General features: G+C 35.9%; 1 protein-coding gene across 1 annotated transcript in view; it reads left to right on the plus strand.

The window, feature by feature from the left end:
• The window catches only part of LOC125396627 (leucine zipper protein 2-like), a 342,670-nt gene that overhangs the window by 234,439 nt on the left and 88,546 nt on the right, over positions 1-19,685 (plus strand). The gene's annotated exons all lie outside the window — the stretch shown is intronic.

Raw genomic sequence — 19,685 nt, forward strand, 5'->3', positions numbered from 1 at the left:
TTTATTTTTATCTTAGTTTTATTGAGAGGAGACACTGCAAGGGTGAATATGGAGGGGTGGAGAAATGAGTAGGGTAGAGAGGTGCCTGATGTGAAACTACCCAAGAACTAATAAAAAATTATTTTAAAAAAGGAGAATGCCATGGTGTCAAAGACAAGAGATTGAAGGGATTGGATATTTGTCAAGACTTGTATCTGAATCATGATTTTGTTTCAACTTACAAGGTAGACTTAAAAGATTTCTTAATCATTGTATGTGTGCTCTCCTTGAAATCTTACAGGCTCAATCACTTGAAGTAAAAACAGGTTTTGATGATACATCAAGCATTAATATTTATATAGTATTCTGTTCATGTTTATTGAGCATTTTATAGCAAACAACAAAAAGTAGATACGCATGAAGCTTCTATTTGTGATATATGAAATAAAGACATTTAAAATTTTAGCCTAATACAGGTGGCATGATGATTCAATGAAATAATATATTCTGTAAATCATTTTCTAAAATAGCAGCCATAAATAAATAACAAACACTAAACATGTTCATACAGAGACTCACACACAAAACTCAAAACCCAGCTTTGTTTTCCTGTTATTATTTAGTGGTGGCAGTAAAAGCTGATAGGGGGACTCTCTAGCATATTTCATCTCCAGTAATACACAGAGAAAAAGTATATGCTGCTAAAACCAATGCCAAGTTTATTTCATGTGGAGCTAAATATAGGTCCACTATTTTAAAAGCAGAGTTAATCTTAAGATCAATTATCAATCATCTGGAACAATGTGCCAAAATTTTCTATGCTTTGCCTTTCTTAAGATTAAAATCTGATGTCCCTTTCATGTTCAGCATTCAGTGTAGCAATTCCAGGTTCATTTCCTACAGGACAGTTGTACAGATCTCAGGGACTCTCTAGCTTCTCGTCTCCAGCTTTAGTCCCTGGACAGTTCCACTGCGTTTGCCTCCCTTTGACGTTTCCTATTGTTTGTCTAACTCCTGAACTCCTCTAGACACAGAGAAGGCTCACTGCCTCCACAGATCAATTTAGGAGGCGCTGAACTACTTCATGAGCAGTAAAAGAAAAGGTTTGCCATAACCTTTACTGCAATATAAAAGTGTTTACGTTATTTCATTTCTGTTACAAAGTATCTTAGAAGGCAACTTAAGAATGGAAGGACTTATTTCCTCTTAGAGTCTGTATAAAAAAAATCCATCATGGAAGGAAGGAAAGGACATGTCGCGTTTATAGCAAGGAAGCAGAAGCAATCAATGCTAGTGCTCATGTTTTTTCCTTCTTTTCCCATTTTATTCACTGCCAAGCTTCAGCCCATGGGATAGTGCTGTCCACAATAAATTTGGGTCTTTATTCTATACTTAAACATTCCTACAGTAGTCTTCAAAGACAAGCCCAGAAGTGTGTCTCCTAGATGACTCTAAATCCATTCAAGTTCACAGTAAACATAAACCTTCACACATGCAGAGATTATGCATATACAGGCACAATCCAACACATCCAAACCAGAACTGCTTTGTAATGGAAATGAATTATTACTAACAGAAGCAGAATGTTCTGTCTTCAAAAAGATTTGCCTGGTTCAGAGGTTGAACAACGGGAATTCAGAGAAAATGCAATTGACTTTAGTAGAGTTTTACACTAAGCAAGTATTTAAATAGAAGAAAAATTCAGCAGATGACTCTGCATTTTCACAAGATGAACAGCACATTAGTGTCATATAAAATCAAAAATGTATCATGTGCTGGCCCTCTATTAGTCACTGAGCATGATTCGCTTGTTAAATACATTGTCTGCAAAGTGGGTCATAATATTTTTATTGTTTCATGAATTATAAAAACACACACACAGAGAGAAAGGCAGAAATTTTAAGATTTTTCTAAAGTAGCAGGTTATAAGAAGTAGGACTAATACAAGTTTTATGACCAAAGGACTGAGTCACTATTTGATATTGCTTTCATAGTATTAGAAAGTGAATGTGATGTGAGATGGAACTAATTAGTGTAGCAAATATTTAATTCATGTCCTCAGTATATTGGAACTTGTTAATAATTTGTCTTGCAGCAAATCTTTAAGACATGAGCCTTTGTACTCACCCATCCCGGGTTCTAATATGTAGACACTTCCAGAGATGACCTTGAAGTTCCCATTGCTTCACACCTATATACACTGTGGGGTCCAGGGTCATTTCATCTGTAGAAGTACCAAAGTGTGTTTGGCACTGAAGCTAAACGCCATCATCTTGAAGCTCTATTATGATTTGGAAGAAATCAAACCAAGTTTAGTGCACAACTCTATTCCTAAAATATCTTCAAGAAGAAAACTTCATGTTCTTAGAAAGTTTTGATATGTCAATCAGCAGTTTAAAATTCAAATTATTGAAGTCTACTTTGAACTGAGACATCTGGCCAGCTCTGGAGTTGGCATGGCCATGTGGCGATAGCCTTAATTTATATTATTGAATGGAGTTGTGGTCAGACTTACTTAATTCTGAATCAGTCTGCAGAATTATGATCTTTTAAATTAGCAATTAGTCTACACAAAGTCAAAAACATACCATTATATTCAAACAGAGGAGTGCTATCCTTTTGTTTCAGTTAAGAATCCTTCCCACCACGTACTATGTTTTTCTTTGAAACAATTTTTTATTCTGTTCTACCAAAGATATTTAAGTGTGTAGAGCTCTGCTTTTATATTTAATAGTATATTTTTTGTGTTATTTTTCTTCATTGTCAACATGGAATAGTTCCACAATTCCCTGAAGTCAAGTATTCTCTTTTATGAGAAAAAAAATTTTAAATATCCTGCTTATATTTACCTTGGCTTACAGGCAGTTGAAAATTCTAGATGTGAGCCAATATACTACAATTTATTTACCATTTGCTTTAAATTTGCAGTAACTTTACAATGATATTCTTAGATGAAAAGGAATTGGGGCAATTGTATTACTTTTATTCTTATTTTATAACTTTCTTGAGAATAGGAAATCAGAGAGATTAAAAATTCATAATGTAAACTACATCCTTGTAGTAGGAAGCCACTTGTTTGTTTCCCATCTGTCCAGACTCCTGAAATAACCACACAAAACTATATTAATTAAATCACTGCTTGGCCTATTAGCTCTAACTTTTTATTGGCTGGCTTTTACATCTTAATTTAACCAGTTTCCATTATTTTATATTTTGCCACGAGTCTTGTGGCCTCCCAAGGAGGTTCCGGCATGTCTGTCTCCAGCAGCGGCTCCCTGTCTTCTCTCTCCTCTGCCTCTTTTCTTTCAGCATTCAGTTTAGTTTTCTCCACCTGGCTAAGTTCTGTCCTGCTATAGTTCCAAAGCATCCTTTATTAACCAATGGTATTCACAGCATACAGAGGGGAACCCCACACCACGTCCTGACTTCACAAACACTGGTAAATTGACATACATTAATGGATTTCTGAAATAAACATACCTGGCTTAGATCTAAGCCTGGAGTACCAAGGACTGTATAAGATTTCTTCAAATAGGTAGGGCAGTGGCATTCACATTCATAAGGTGAAATTTAATCTCTAATGCATCAGTATCAGGAGATAATGGGTCCCTCAGAATGCTAAGAATGCAAACAGATTGTCAGGGAAGTATATCACCAGGGGGTTCCTCATTAAGTGACAAGTCAGATAAAACTTTGATCTAGAATATTCCAAACTCTAGAACCATTAAAAAGTTAATATCCATTGATTGTAAGTTTCTTTGCCTGTGGCATTTCATGGCAGCAGCCTAAGTTGATGCAGTGGTGAGGAGTGATATGCCTGTGTTCATATATTTACCTGAACCTTGTGGCTTCTACAATGTGCAAGATTTCCATTTTCAATGTGACATATTTGGAAGAACAAACCCATTCTGTGGCCTTTAAAAAAAGAAAAACCTAACAGACTGGATGGAGGAGAGGGAGTGGGGGGGAGTGGGAGGGTGTTGGGAGGAGGGGCGGAAATGGAAACTTTTATAAATTAATAAACTTTTATAAAAAATTGCCTAATATAGGCACTATTTTAAATATAAAACACAGGACACATATTAAATACTTAAAAAAAGAAAAACCTTTAAGCAAAAAGAAATATGAGCCTAAGGCAGTCCATTAAAGTTGCCTATGCATACCCAGAGTTAAGAGGATCTAAACTAGAAGATGCTTTCCCCAGCAAGACACAGCAATGTCTAGGTTTATTTTGGATAAAACACTTCAGGTGTTTTTCCTTAGTTTAGATTTAATTGCACTCAGGAGAAATTCATGTACAACTCTGCATATTTTCAACATCCTGGCCACAGTGATATATTTCATTTTAATTGAAAAAGAAATGGGATAAATACATTTATGAACAATTTTATTTGATAATATAAAGTTTGCTTAGTATCTAATTTTCATTGTGAAAATTCACTGAGGCCCCAGCATTCCACCTTGTAATTAATGTATGGATTCATTGCTTTTCACTGGTTGCCACCAACTCTGATTGTCCTCATTTCAAGCCTATTTTTTTTGTTAAGTCTCTCAGGATTTCTTTCTATTGTATACAAATCCCTCCCTAAATTTTCAATTGTAAACCGTTAATCATTATTGATAGCTGATTAGCATCTGATTTTATCTGGAAGTATATTCTAAAACATGAAGACTCTGGGCAGTTCTCTGTTGCTGTTTCCTACATTCAGAGAAGAGGTACTGGACTTGTGGTCTTCATATCTGTTTCACAAGCCAAAGCGTGTGTACTTCTAGGCTACTCTGTGAGCTGTGCTGAAATCTCACCATCAAAGATGAAAACCATATTTAATGGATTTTATTTGTTAAAAAAATATTTGGTTGCATCTCTGCAGAGATGCCTCAGTGGTTTCTATGCAGTAATTTGGTATAGAGACCCAGGTTCAGTTTACAGCATTCAGATGGTGACCAACCTCTCATGCCAGTTCTTCAGAATCAGACACTATTTTCTGATGGTACATTGTCACATATGCCATCAATACACCCATAGACATGAAAATAGTAAGAAAAAATTGCATACACTACAGCATATTTGGACTTAAGCTTTAAAACACAGGCAGTGTGTAATATTATTAAAGAGCATCCACAAGCATTTCAAATTTAAGTGCAAGCTAGATTGCCAAAAAAAGTGTAAGGATGCTTTTTGCCTTAAGCCACTTCACTCTGAGTACCACCCAGTTGAGAGTCAATATCTAAATAAGCAACTCACAGGGTCTACTTTCTATTTCAGAGTCATACGGTGCAGTGGCTTCAGCCTGACATCCTAGGAACTTTACTTTTCATTTAGAAGAGCCGCAGACCAAGGTCATAATATTTACTAAATTCATTCTTGAGGTCCTGTTCTATGCTGGCAAGTAAGTCTGTGGTAGATAAGAGCACAAGAATCACAGCTTTCAAATTAAAACAGATGCCAGGAGTTGCCGGTGTGTACAGAGGACGTATCAACTGTCCACGTTCCTTGGCAGTAAATGATAATTTGTGAACATTGAATAACAGGCTTGTAGATCATGGTCCCCTGCCTTGAGATGAGAAAAGGTTTAAATCCTAACTTATCAGATATTCACGCTATTAATTCCCAACACTTGTCACAGAGGATCACAGGAATGCTGGTTTGAAGGTCTGTGTTTAGGATGTTCAACTGTGATCAGATGAAGAAACAAAGCAGACATGCCACTTTTGGAGACGGATATTCAGAGTTACCCTCAGCAATGTAGCAATCCTTATCAGCAAGTCTCCTCCACTCTCCCATCAATTCACATTATTTTTCTGTAAATGAATGCTGGAGGCTACTGCTTCTGGCACTGGAAGCATCAAAATATCAGGCAGAGATTCAGTTTCAATTAAGACTCAAAATACAAAACTGAATATAAACAGCAGAGAAACAAAAAGCACAGCAATATAAAAAATAATGTTCCATCTTATAACAGTCAGAAAACTTTGTAGCCTTTGTATCCACACTCTTGCATGTGTGCACAGCCTGTCCGCAGTTCATGCCATGCTGCTTTACATATTGACATTCTTTCACTTGGACTGTATTTGGCTCTGAAAAATCTCAGTGAAATACTAAATACCATCAAAATACCAATATAGATTTTGGAAACAGCACATAAACACATCATATACTCATCTGTTCATTGCCTTTTAGATTTAAGTTAACACATGTAAATTTCATCCAATTTAATTCAAAACATGGATACCACTATTTCTGCATTTTAGTTAATACTACATTAACATAGTCAAAAGCCTTACAGGCTTTGTTATTTCCATGTAATCCTATGCAAGCACATGAACATATACATATGTGTATTTATACAAGTACATGGATTATTGTCATTTTTTTCTAAAATTTAGACCAGAATTTTATATATTTCCTTTCAAAATTTATTTTCCACATAACAAATATGAATATAGATTATAGAGATTAGTTATGGATTTAAATTATTCTTTGTCAATGCCTATGTAATAAGCATCTGTATTTCATTCATTTGTCTTGATATCTCTTGGCTTCTCTAATTAGGAAAGTGGATAATTTAAAAACATTTAGTACACAATTCATGTTTTTGTTTCTAAGATTGAAAACAGAGCTTGAAAGACAAATGTCACTGCATAACTAAGAACGTATTAGTAAGTGAAAACTTTAATATTTTTTTTAAAAAAAATACCTTTGTATAGGTCAACTACTCCTGTGTGTGGGGTCTGTTCAGAAGTGGGCTTAAGATATTAAGTGACATTCCTTGGGAGAAAATTGGCTTTGCCTTTGACTACAGGCATCAATTGCAAATAGCTTCATGGTAGGGAAGGGACTCTGTGTCCACTTTCCTCTCTCAGTAATGGAACCCATATTTCTTTTATAATTCTGTTTTGTTTTGAAAGAGAAAGAGGGGAAAACATAAAATTGATTGGGTAGGGAAGTAGAAAGACTCCTGGAAGAGTAGGGGAGGGGAGGATAAAACCTGATCAAAATACATTCTAATAAAAATATTAAGATTTAATTTTTTCTTTTATTTTTGAGGTTATAACATGATTACAACATTTCCTCCCTCTAAGCCCACCCATATACTTTTCATTGCTCTCTTTAAAACTCATGGCCTCTTTATTCATTATTTGTTGTTATGTGGATATATATATATATATACACACACACATATATATATATACACACACACATGCATATATCCCTAAAAATAACGCGCTCAGTCTATATAGAGCTACTTGAATGTATGTTTTCAGGGCTGACCATTCATTATTGGCCAAGCAGCTGGTGTCCTCTCCTGTAGAGAAAACTATTTCTCCTACTCTTAGTACCCCTTAGTCATCAATAGTTCTTTATGTAGGGTTGAGACCCTGTGGTCTTTCTCCTGTCCACTTGGCATGTCTATCGTTGTTATCTTTGTTCAGCTCTTGTTGTAGAAAGTCATGTTAATGACTCTTCATGGGCTCCATAGACAGTATTAGAAGACATAGTTGGTGTAGGAGGTTCTTCTGTCTATGTATTACTTTTATTGGTTAAATAAAGAGACTGCCTTGGCCTTTTGATAGGACAGCTTAGATAGGTGGAGTAGACCGAACAGAATGCTGGGAGAAAGAAAGCAGAGTCAGGCAGACGCCATGATTCTCCTGCCTGAGACAGACAGCCACTGGTTAGACTCATCCCGGTAAGCCACAGTTAAGTGATGATACAGATTATTAGAAATGGGTTAAACTAACATGTGAGAGTTAGCCAATAACAGGCTAGATATAATGGGCTAGGCAGTGTTTAAATGAATACAGTTTTGATGTAATTATTTTGGGTAAAGCTAGCTGGGCAGATGAAAAGCAGCCCATTCCTTTTACAACACATAGTCTCATAGCAAATTCTGGGATCCTCTGGCTCACAGTCCTTCCAGCCCTTCTTCTATAATGTTCCCCAAGCATTGGGTATATGAAATATGCTGTAGCTGCAACCACTGACACCAAGCTCCACAACCTGCGAATCAGTTTATAGTCTTCTGGAGACCTCTATGTGATTTTCTTTGGGACCTTGCTGACTGTGGGATACCTGGCAGGACAGAAACCCCAACAAGCCCACTCCTCATGTCAACATCCCCCAGTGACACACTTTCTCCTACAAGGCTATGCCTATCTCCAGCAAGACCACACTTCCTAATCCTAAGAAGCACTACTCCCTAATGAACAAGCATTCAAATATATGATCTTATGAGAACCATTATTATTCAAACCACCACAGTGTCATAGCTGGTGGTACTCTTGGTTGCTTTCCTCCTTGGCAAGCTTGCATTGTACCTTCTAGTATTTTGAAAACTATCCCTCATGGAAGAGACATTGATGCCAGTTCCAGCGTAGAGTCCCTTGAGCCCTGTGTCTGAAATGCATTCTTATTTTCTGGAATAGATACTTCCTTAGATTCTATCTCTCTGGTCAAAGCAAGGGCAATAGCAGTAGTCTTTATGGTTTAGGAGTCTTGAACATCCCTGACCAACAACTCAAAAGAGGAAAGACCATCGCTTGCCAAGGTCAGCAAAGCTATTAAGCAACACAGAACCTGTAAAGGAGGATATTGGTAGACAGAAACATAAGACGTGGGGTTCACGTGAAATATTTAGTAGTTTTTCAAATTTTTTCACTGTCTATGCTTGTTAACACATATTAAATATATACTGTTTATTATATATGTATGTGTATATTTATATTCACACATATGGAAAGTATAGAACTATATGAATTTAACAGTTACATATTTAATTGAAAAAATTAATGAATTCTCTGCTTAATTCTAAGAAGGTCTACCTTACCATGAAAGTTAAGAGTCTAAATTAAAATGTCATTTCCCTGAATATTAATTCATTCATTTTCTTTTCTTTATTTTTTAATTCAACAAACATTCATTTACAATTTTCTATATAATATGTGTTGGACTAAGCTCTGCCATTGCATGGAGAAGGAGAAGGGACAAATAGAGCTATGCGTCATTGCATCTGCATTCTAGTTCAAGGGCTTTTCTAATTGAATTGTGAGTTATCCTAGCCCTACCTTTAGGATAAAGGCATAAATTATTCTAACTTCATTACATCAACATCTGCTTTGTTTCATTATGTTTCCTTTATTGAAAACAGATTTTTTTCCTCGCATAATTTCCTGATTAAAATTTCCCCTCTGGTGTAGGAAAGTCCTCTTTCTATGTGTTGCTTTCATTGATTGAATAAAGAAAACTGCCTTGGCCTTTTGATAGGGAAGCCTTTAGATGGGTGTGGTAGATAAAACAGAATTCTGGGAGGAAGAAGGCAGTGTGACAGACGCCACGAGTCTCCAGCCTGAGACCTGACGTAGATTAGGATCCTTATCGGTAAGCCACGACCTCGTGGTGAAATACAGATTATTAGAAATGGGTTAAATCAAGATGTGAGAGTTAGCCAATAAGAGGCTAGAGCTAATGGGCCAGGCAGTGTTTAAATGAATACAGTTTCTGTGTGATTATTTTGGATGTAAGCTAGCTGGGTGGCCAGGACTAAAAGCAGGCCCACTCCTCGCTCCTGATACTACACCCCTCTCTCTACTCTTCCTAGTTCCTTGTACCTTCCTCCAAACCAGATCCACTTTCTTTCTGTCTCTCTCCAGAATACAGGTTTCTAAAGGATAATGATAAAACAAAATAGATAAAACAAAAACTAACACATTAAAGGTGGACAAGAAAAATGAACAAGAGAAAAGAACCCAAGAAAAGGAACAAGAAACTGAGACCCAATCATTCACACATTCAATAATCCCATAAAAATAGTAAACTGGAAGCCATAATACACTTGCAGAGGATGGTGTAGACCCATGCAGGCACTGTACATGCTGTTTCAGCTTCCAGGGGTTCACATTAGCTTTGGTCGTGTTGTTTTAGAAGACCTTGTTTTCTTGGTGTCCTCCGTCCCTTCTAGCTCTTACACTCTTTCCTCTTCTTCCAAGGGATTATCTGAGCCCTGAGGGGAGGAAATTGATGGACACATCCCATTTAGGGCTGAGTGTTGCAAAGTGTCACTCTCTATATAATATAAGGCTGGGGAATCTCTGTATTTGTTCTTATCTGATGCAGCCAAGCTACTCTGGTGATGACTGAGGAAGGCATTGATCTATGAGTATAGCTGAGTGTCATTAGAAGTCATTATATATTAGAATGGTAGCATTTGGTTTTACCCGATGCCATTGTCTATCTATTCTCTGGTTCTTGGCAAACCTACCAGTGTCAGTTATAAGTACCATATCTTGGAATGCTCCTTTAGTTAAATTAGTTATTGGTTTGTTACTTCAACCAGCTTTGTGCCTGTGCTATCATTGCCCTAACATATAATGCAGATAGGACACAATCAGGGATCATTTGTGGCTGGCTTGGTGTTTATGTCTGTCTTGTGATGGATTTAAGGTATTTTCCTGTACCAATGTCTGTAGAATATAGGGATGAAAACTCTATGTAGACACCAGCTCAACATCTGCACCTTCAATGAGTTGTGTAGGTGTTATTTTCAGCAATGAGGCCTTGCCACCAGTTTGACCTCTTTAGCTAATAGCTTAACTCTTAGTGACCCAGTTCTGGTACTGGAAGCTTCATTTGGTGAAAAGACAGGATGGCCAGTCAGGACTCTGTCTTCCCCACTATTTAGCAGTATAATATAGATTACCTTCAGCCTTCATATATGTATGCATTTTAGGAATCTTCTACTAATCAGCTTTCCATAGACCTCAAATGGCCTTTAATTTCAGTTATCTCACCTACATTCCCTCCCTTCTCCCCTTCTCCCCTTTCTATCACCACTTGATGCCTCCATTCTGGCTCCCTTAATCCTTCCATAATTCTTTATTACCCTTTCCTAACAAGTTTTCTCTGTACCCCCTAGTTCTTTGCTCTACACCTATCCTTTATTGTTAGATGAAGGAGATTGATTATTCCTGGCTTAACTGCTAATATCCACATATAAAGGAATGCATACCATATTTGCTATTCCAGATCTGAGAAACCTCACTCCGGATGATTTTTTTCCAGTTCCATTTATTTGTCTGTGAATGTAATGATTTCAGTTTTTTTTTTAGCTGATTAATACTCCATTGCACACTACATTTTATCTTTTCATTCATTGACAGAGACCTAGTTTGTTCCCAGAATCTGACTATTAGGATAAAAGCAGCAATGAACATTCATTCTGTAGTAGGATGAACCATCCTTTGAGTATACTCCCAAGAGTGGTATAAGATTCATCTTGGGGTAAATCAATTTCCATCTCTCTGAGAAATTATCACACTCATTCTCATACTGGTTGTGTAAGTGTGTATAACCACAATCAATGGAAGAGGGTTTCTTCTAGTTCACATCCTTGCAGCATTAGATTTTACTAGTTTTATTGAACTTAGCTATTCTGACAGGTGTAATAAGCAGAAATATTAGAGTAGTTTTGATTTACATTTTCCTAATGGTTAAGGACATTGAAATTTTAAATGTCTCTCGGCCATTAGAGTCTCCTCCTCTAAAAATTCCCTGTTTATAACTGTAGACCATTTTTAAATTGGGTTATTTGTATTCTTAATATCTAGTTTTTTATATATTTATATATTTGGATATTATCCCTTTTTCAAATGTGTATTTAGTAAAAAAATTTTTTGCTTTCTGTAGGCTGCAACTTTGTCTAGATGATAGTAAGCTTTGCCTTATAGAAGCTATTCAGTTTCATGAGGCACCATTAATTATTTGTTGATCTTAGTGCCTGTATTAACAGTGTTCTGCTTTTCTACTATGAAGTTCAAACTTCTTTATTAAAAAAAAATCAGATGTTCCTTGAACACATTGACACAGGAGACCACTTCCTAAATATAACCCTCATATCACAGACACTGAGAGAAACAATTAATAAATGGGACCTCCTGAAACTGAGACTCTTCTGTAAAACAAAGGACATGGTCAACAAGACAAAACGAACGACTACCTAGAAAATGGGAAAAAAACTTCACCAAACCCACATCAGACACAGGGATAATCTTCAAAATATACAAAGAACTAGATAAATTAGACATCAAAAGGACAAATAATCCAATAAAAATGGGGTACAGACCCAAACAAACAACTCTGAACAGAAGAATCTAAAATGGTTGAAAGTCACTTAAAAAATGCTCAACATCCTTAGTCATCAGAGAAATGCAAATCAAAACAATTCTCAGATTTCATATTACAGCTCATACTGAGTGAGGCAACTCAGACCAGAAGGACAAATATCATATGCACTCACTCGTACGTGGTTTTTGACAGAAAGCAAAACAAACCAGTCTATATTTCACAATCCCAGAGAACCTAGAGAACAATGAGAACCCAAAGAGAGACATACATAGATCTAATGAACATGGGAAGTAGAAAAAGACAAGATCTCCTGAATAAATTGGGAGCATGGGGACCATGGGAGAGTGGAGAAGGGGAGAACAGAGGAAAGGAAGGGAGGAAAATGTGTAGCTCAATAAAGTCTAAAAATTTAAATTAATAATACTGGTGTTCATAGGTATATTGATTTATGTTTGGGTCTTCAATTCAATTCTAGTAATCAACCTGTCTGTTTTTGTGCCAATATAGTGCACAAAAATGGCTTTTTATTAGTGTAGTTCTGTAGAAATACTTAAAATTGGTGATAGTGATACCTCGGTTCTTTTATTATTAAATGTTGTTTTAGCTATCCTGGGATTTTTGTTGCTGTTTTTCCACGTGAAGCTGAAAAATTTTCAGATATTTTAAGATATGTAACAAAGTGGGAATTTGGTAGGGCTTGCATTGAATCTGTGGATTGCCTTTGGTAAAATAAATACTTTGAATGTCAATCCTACTGATCTATGAGCATAGGAGCTCTTTCATCTTCTGATAACTTCTTCAAACTTTTACTTCAAAGACTTGAAGTTTTCTTGGGCAAGTCTTTCACCTACTTACATAAAGTTGCTCCAAGATACTTTTCATTACTTGAAGTCATTGCAAAGGGTGTTGTTTCCTTGACTTCTTTTTCTTTTTGTGCATTAATTTAGTATCCAGGTACTTTACTGAAAGTGTTTATCATGTTCCCTGGTAGAATTCTTAGAATTACTTATGAATATTATTGTATCATCTGTAAATAAAGATATTTGATTTCTTCCTTTCCAATTTGTATCTCATTTCCTTGATTTTCTTCAGTTGTTTTATTGATCTAAAAATTCAAGTACCATATTGAATAGATATAGAGAGTGGACAACTTAGTCTTGTTCCTGATTTTAATGGAATTGCTTTGAGTTTCTTTCCATGTATGTTGATGTTGGCTGTGGGCTTGTTGTAAACTGCCTTTATTTATAAGGAGATATCCCCTATGTATCCAATCTCTCCATGACTTTTATAATGAAGGTGTGTTGAATTTTGTCAAAGACTTTTTTGCTTCTACTAAGATGATCATATTGTTTTTGTCTTTTAGTCTATTATATGTAGGATTACATTTATCACTTTTTATTTTGAATCATCCCTGCATCTATGAGATGAAGACTATTTGATAATAGTGGACAATCTTTTAGATATATGCTCATAGGTTCAGTTTAGAAGATTTTTATTGACAATTTTGCACCTATGTTCATAAGGGAAATTGCCTATCATTATTGACTATGTGATTTAATGATCCTTCTGTATCTATTTTCTGGAATAATTTGCAGAGTGTTGACATAACACTTTTTTGAAAGTATGGTAGAAATCTGCACTAAGACCATCTGGACATGGACATTTTTATTTAGAAGATGTTTTTGTGTTTCTTATTGAGCTATACATTTCTCTTCACACCCTTCCTTTCCTCTACCTCCCCTGAAAGACTTTTATTACCTGCTTCTATTTCAGTAGATGTTATAGGTCTGTTTAAATTGCATGTCTGCTCTTGATTTTTTTTAACCTTTGACAAGTGGTATATATGTAGAAAATTATCCATTTATTTTGGTAGAATACAGGTTTTAAAAGTATAACCTTATGATTCTCTGAATTTCCTCACTGTTTCTTTTTATATTCCCCTCTTCATTTCTAATTTGGATTCTCTCTGTGTATGTGTGTGTGTGTGTGTGTGTGTGTGTGTGTGTGTGTTGTGTGTGTGTCTGTCTGTCTGTCTGTCTGTCTGTCTCTCTCTCTCTCTCTCTCTCTCTCTCTCTGCCTTTTAGTTGATTTGGATAAGTATTTGTCAATTTTAATGACTATATCAAAGACTAACTCATTGTTTCATTGATTCTTTATAGTCTTCTCTTTGTTTCTAGTTTATTGATTTCACCAATTAATGTTTTTATTTCTTGCTACCTACTCCTTTTGTGTGTGAATTTTTCTTTTTCAAGTAGAGCTTTCAAGTGTGGTGTCAAGTTACTAGTGTGGCATCTCCAAACATTTTATGTTGGTACTTAGTGCTAAGAACTTGCCACCTAGAAACTTCTTGTGTCACATATTTGGAGTATGTTGTACATTAATTTTTATTTAATTCTAGAAAGTATTTAATCTTTTTTCTGACTCATTTTTCACTCAGTAGATAGCTCTTTAGTTTCTAAGAGTTTATAAGCTTTCTGTTGCTTCTATTGTTGTTGATCTTCACCTTAATCCACAGAGGTCAGATAGGATGCAGGATATTACTCCAATTTTATTGCATCTTTTGAGATTTGCTTTGCGCCTGAGTACCTGTTCAGTTTTGGAGAAAGTTCCATGAGGTGTTAAAGAAGGTATGTTCTTTTGTGTTTGGATGAAATGTCTTGTAGATATTTGTTGAATGTATTTTATTTCTAACATCAGTTAGCTCCAGCATTTCTATATTTAGTCTTTGCTGGATGACTTGTTGCTGACAAGGGCAGGGTACTAAAGTCTCCCACTATCAGTATGTGAAGGTCAAAACATACTAATAACCTGTAGTAGTGTTTCTTTTACAAACTTAGGTGCACTTGTGTTTGGGGGATAGATGTTAAAATTGAAGTGTCCTTTTAGATTTTTTTCCCTCTGATAAGTATGCAGTATCCTTCTCCATCTCTTTTAATTAGTTTTGAAGTCTATTTTGTGAGACATTAAGGCAGCTATGTGAGCTTGTTTCTTAGGTCCATTTGCTAAGACTATCTTCTCCATCCTCTTATACTATGACAGAGGTTCTTAAAGAAGAAATAAATAAAAATTTTAAAGAAAACCCAAGGAATGAATACTCTCAGACACACAAATCAAAAGGAAAACATACACACAAACATACCCCCCCAATAATAACAGGAATCAACAAACAATCCTCATTAATATTACTCAATATCAATGGTCTCAATTTCCCAATAAAAATGCACAAATTTAGAAAATTAATGTACAAAAGAAAAAAATACCCATTCCTCTGTTGCATATCAAAAAAGACACAGGAGGTCATTTCATATTAATCACAGGAAAAATCCATCAAGAGGAAAGCTCAATATTGACCATCTATGTCCCAGATACAAGGGCACCCTCATATGTAAAAGAAAGAATTCTAAAGCTTAAAATATACGTTAAACCACACACACTAATATTAGGAGACTTCAACAGTCCCCTCTCACCATTTGACAGGTCAGTCAGACAAAAAATGAACAGAGAAATGAGAGAACTAACAGATGTTATGATTCAAATGGAATTAAGAGATAGCGATAGAATATTCCATCCAAACAGAAAAGAATATATCTTCTTCTCAGCAACTCATGGAACCTTCCCAAAATTGACCACATACTCAGTAGCAAAACAAACCTCAACAAATATAAAAAAATGGAATAACCCAATGTACCTTATCATATCACCATGGTTAAAAACCACAAGTCAATAGTAATACTAATTCCCTAAAGCACACAAACACGTGGAAATTAAACAATGCTCACCTGAATCATCAACGGATCAAGAAAAAAAAATGAAGGGAGAAATTAAAGACTTCCTATAATTCAATGAAAATGACCATACAACATACCCAAATTTATAAGACACAATGAAAGCAGTGTTAAGAGGAAAGCTCATGGCACTAAATGCATACATAAAGAAGCTGGAAAAATCCCGCACTAGTGAATTAACATAACATTGGAAAACTTTAGAACAAAAAGAAGCAAACTCATCTAAGAGAACTAGATGGCAGGAAATAATCAAATTGAGAGCTGAAATCAACAAAATAGAAACAAAGAAAACAATACAAAGAACCAATGAGACAAAGAGTTGGTTCTTCGAGAAAAATCAACAAAATAGACAAACTTTTATAAAAACTAACCAAAAGTCATAGAGAAAATATCCAAATTAACAAATTCAGAAATGAAAAGGGGGACATAAAAATAGACACAGAGTAAATACAGAGAATCATCAGGTCATATTTCAAAAACCTGTACTACACAAACTTGGAAAACTTAAAGGACAACTTTCTGAATAAATATCACTTACCAAAATTAAATTAAGACCAGATAAGCAAATTAAACATACCTATAACTGCTGAAGAAATAGAGACAGTCATCAAAAGTCTCCCAACCAAAAAAAGCCCAGGACCAGGTGGTTTCTGCTCAGAATTCTACAAGATTTTCAAAGAAGAACTAATACCAATACTCCTCAAATTATTTCACACAATAGAAACAGAAGGAGCAATGCCAAACTCTTTTCAGGAGGCTACAATTACTCTGATACCCAAACGACAGAAAGGTATTACTAAGAAAGAGCATTACAGACCAAACTCACTCATGAACATTGATGCAAAAATACTAAATAAAATACTGGCAAATTGAATGCAGGAACACATCAAAATCATCATTCACCATGATCAAGTCAGCTTCATCTCAGAGATGCAGGGATAGTTCAACATACAAAAATCTGTCAATGTAATTTACCATATAAACAAACTGAAAAATAAAAAAAATATATATTAGATGCCAATAAACTTTTGACAAAATACAGCATCCCTTCATGATAAAAGTCTTGGAGAGAACATGGCATAAAAACCGAGACGTTGACTGATGGAATTGAATGGAAGAACTGAATATTAATCCACACACCTATGAACACCTGATTTTTAACAAAGAAGCTAAAACTATGCAATGAAAAAAAGAAAGCATCTTCACCAAATGATGCTGGCATTTCAACCTATAGAAGAATGAAAATAGATCCATATCTGTCACCATGCACAAAACTCAAGTCCAAATGGATTAAAGACCTTAATATAAATACAACCACAATGAACCTGATAAAAGAAAAGTGGGAAGTAACTTTCAATGCATAGGTACAGGAGACTATTTTCTAAATATAACCCCAGTAGCACAGACAACTAGAGCAACAATGAATAAATGGAACTTCCTGAAACTGAGAAGTTTCTACAATGCAAAGGACACAGTCAACAAGACAAAAAGGCAGCCTACTGAATGGGAAAAAATCTTCACCAACCCCACATCAAACAAAACACTGATCTCTAAAATATATAAAGAACTCAAGAAATTAGACATCAAAATTCTAAATAACCCAATTAAAAAGTGGGGTACTTGACTAAACAGAAAATTCTCAACAGAAGAATTTCAAATGGCCAAAAGATACTTAAGGACATGTTCAACTTCCTTAGCTATCAGGCAAATGCAAATCAAAACAACTCTGAGATACCATCTTAAATCTGTCAGAATGCCTAAGATCAAAAACACTAATAGCTTATGCTGGAGAGGATGTGGACCAAAAGGAACACTCATCCATTGCTGGTGGGGATGCAAACTTGTGCAACCACTTTGGAAATCAGTGTAGCGGTTTTTCAGAAAACTGGGAGTCAACCTACCTCAGGTCCAGCAATACCACTCTTTGGAATATACCCAAAAGATGCTCAATCATACTATAAAAGCATTTGTTTAACTATGTTCATAGCAGTATTATTTGTAATAGCCAGAAACAACCCAGATGCCCCTCAACTGAAGAATAGATAAAGAAAATTTGACACATCTATACTTTAGAGTACTACTCAGCAGTAAAAAACAATGACAACTTGAATTTTGCAGGCAAATGGATGGAATTAGAAAACACTATTTTGAGTTAGGTAACCTAACCCCCTCCCCCAAAAACAAATATGGTATGTGCTCACTCATAAGTGGATACTAGTGATAAACAAAGACATTAAGCCTACTTCATGATCCTAGGGAAGCTAAATAATAAGGTGAACCAAAAGAAAAACATATATAGACACCCCTGGAAATTGGAAACAGACAAAAATTTGGGATCATGGGGGCAGGAGTTAGAAGGAAGGGGAGAAGGGGGAGTTGAGTAGAACTTGATGTAATGGGATAGTTGAGATTGAGGAAGGACAGATAGAAGAACAAGGAAAGAGATATATGGGTTGAGGAAGCCATTATGGGGTTAGCAAGAAATCTGGCTCTAGAAAAATGTCCAGTAATCCACAAGAATGACCCCAGATAAGACCCTAAGCAATGGAGGATAGAATGTCTGAACTGGCCTTACCCTGTAGTCATACTGATGATTATATTAAATATCACCATAGAACCTTCATCTAACAACAGATGGGAACAGAGGCAGAGACCCACATCGGAGCACTGTACTGAGCTCCCAAGGTCCAGGTGAAGAGTGGAAGGAGTGAAAATATGAACAAGGAATTCAAGTGGGTTCATCCGCTGAGACAATTGTGTGAGCTAATGTGAGCTCACCAACTCCAACTGGACTGGGAATGAATGAGCATGGGAACAAACAAGTCCCTCTGAAGTGGGCTGACAGTTTGTGCAGAATGAGGAGGCACTGATAGTGACACTGGTATTTGACTCTACTCCATGTACTGGCTTCTTGGGATCCAATTCTCTCTGAATGTATACCTTGCTCAATCTATATGTAGTAGGGAGGGCCTTGGACTTTCCACAGGGCAGGGTGCATTGCCCTCTCTTAGGATTTGAGGGGGGAGGGTAGAAAGGTCGGTGGAGGGAGTGGGAGGGGAGGGAGTGGAAATTTTTATTTGTATTTTTTAAGTAATAAAAAGTATAAATAATTAATAAAGATAGCAACAGCAACAAGAAAAAAAGAAAGAAGAACTAGTATGCAAGTGTCAGACTCTCTCTGTCCTGATAGCTGCTGTGCCTATAATTTCTGATCTCTCTTTTTCAATAGGAAAGAACGAAACTCTTGTCTTACTTTTTGGAATTGCTTCTGAGCATGCCAAAGATACAGTGAGAAAGTAGAGAGGGACTGAACCTGGCTCTTTGATGAACTGTCAAATGGAGTCTCAAAAGAGAGGAAAAAAATATTAAAATTTAGGGATGGCGATAAAAATACTTCATTTTCATTTGAATTTCTCTGTAATTTTCAGAAGAAAATGAATATTTGTGATGCCTGTGTCTTAGTAGCAGAGCATGCCCCAGCCCCTGTACTCAGTCTCACAATCAATGACACACACACCTCTGATTTTTCTTATAAGTCAGGAAGACTCAGAGAAACAAATGTTTACCTCCCAATCTCTGCCAATGTTAGAATATTTATAAGGTTAACAAGTCACTCACTTCTGAGGCCTGAATAAGAACTGGTTTTTAAACATGAAAGATCCTTTAAATATCACACTTTTGCATACGTTACAAGATTCTGAAACTAGTCTTCAGGGGAAATTCAGATGTTCGTTGAGATGTGACTTTATTGTAGTAGACAATAAAGTACCCTTTGAGTTGGTGCCATGGGAGAGATGCTT

The sequence above is a fragment of the Myodes glareolus genome, chromosome 8 (genome assembly GCF_982192425.1).
Source record: "Myodes glareolus chromosome 8, mMyoGla1.1, whole genome shotgun sequence".
Taxonomy (NCBI): domain Eukaryota; kingdom Metazoa; phylum Chordata; class Mammalia; order Rodentia; family Cricetidae; genus Myodes; species Myodes glareolus.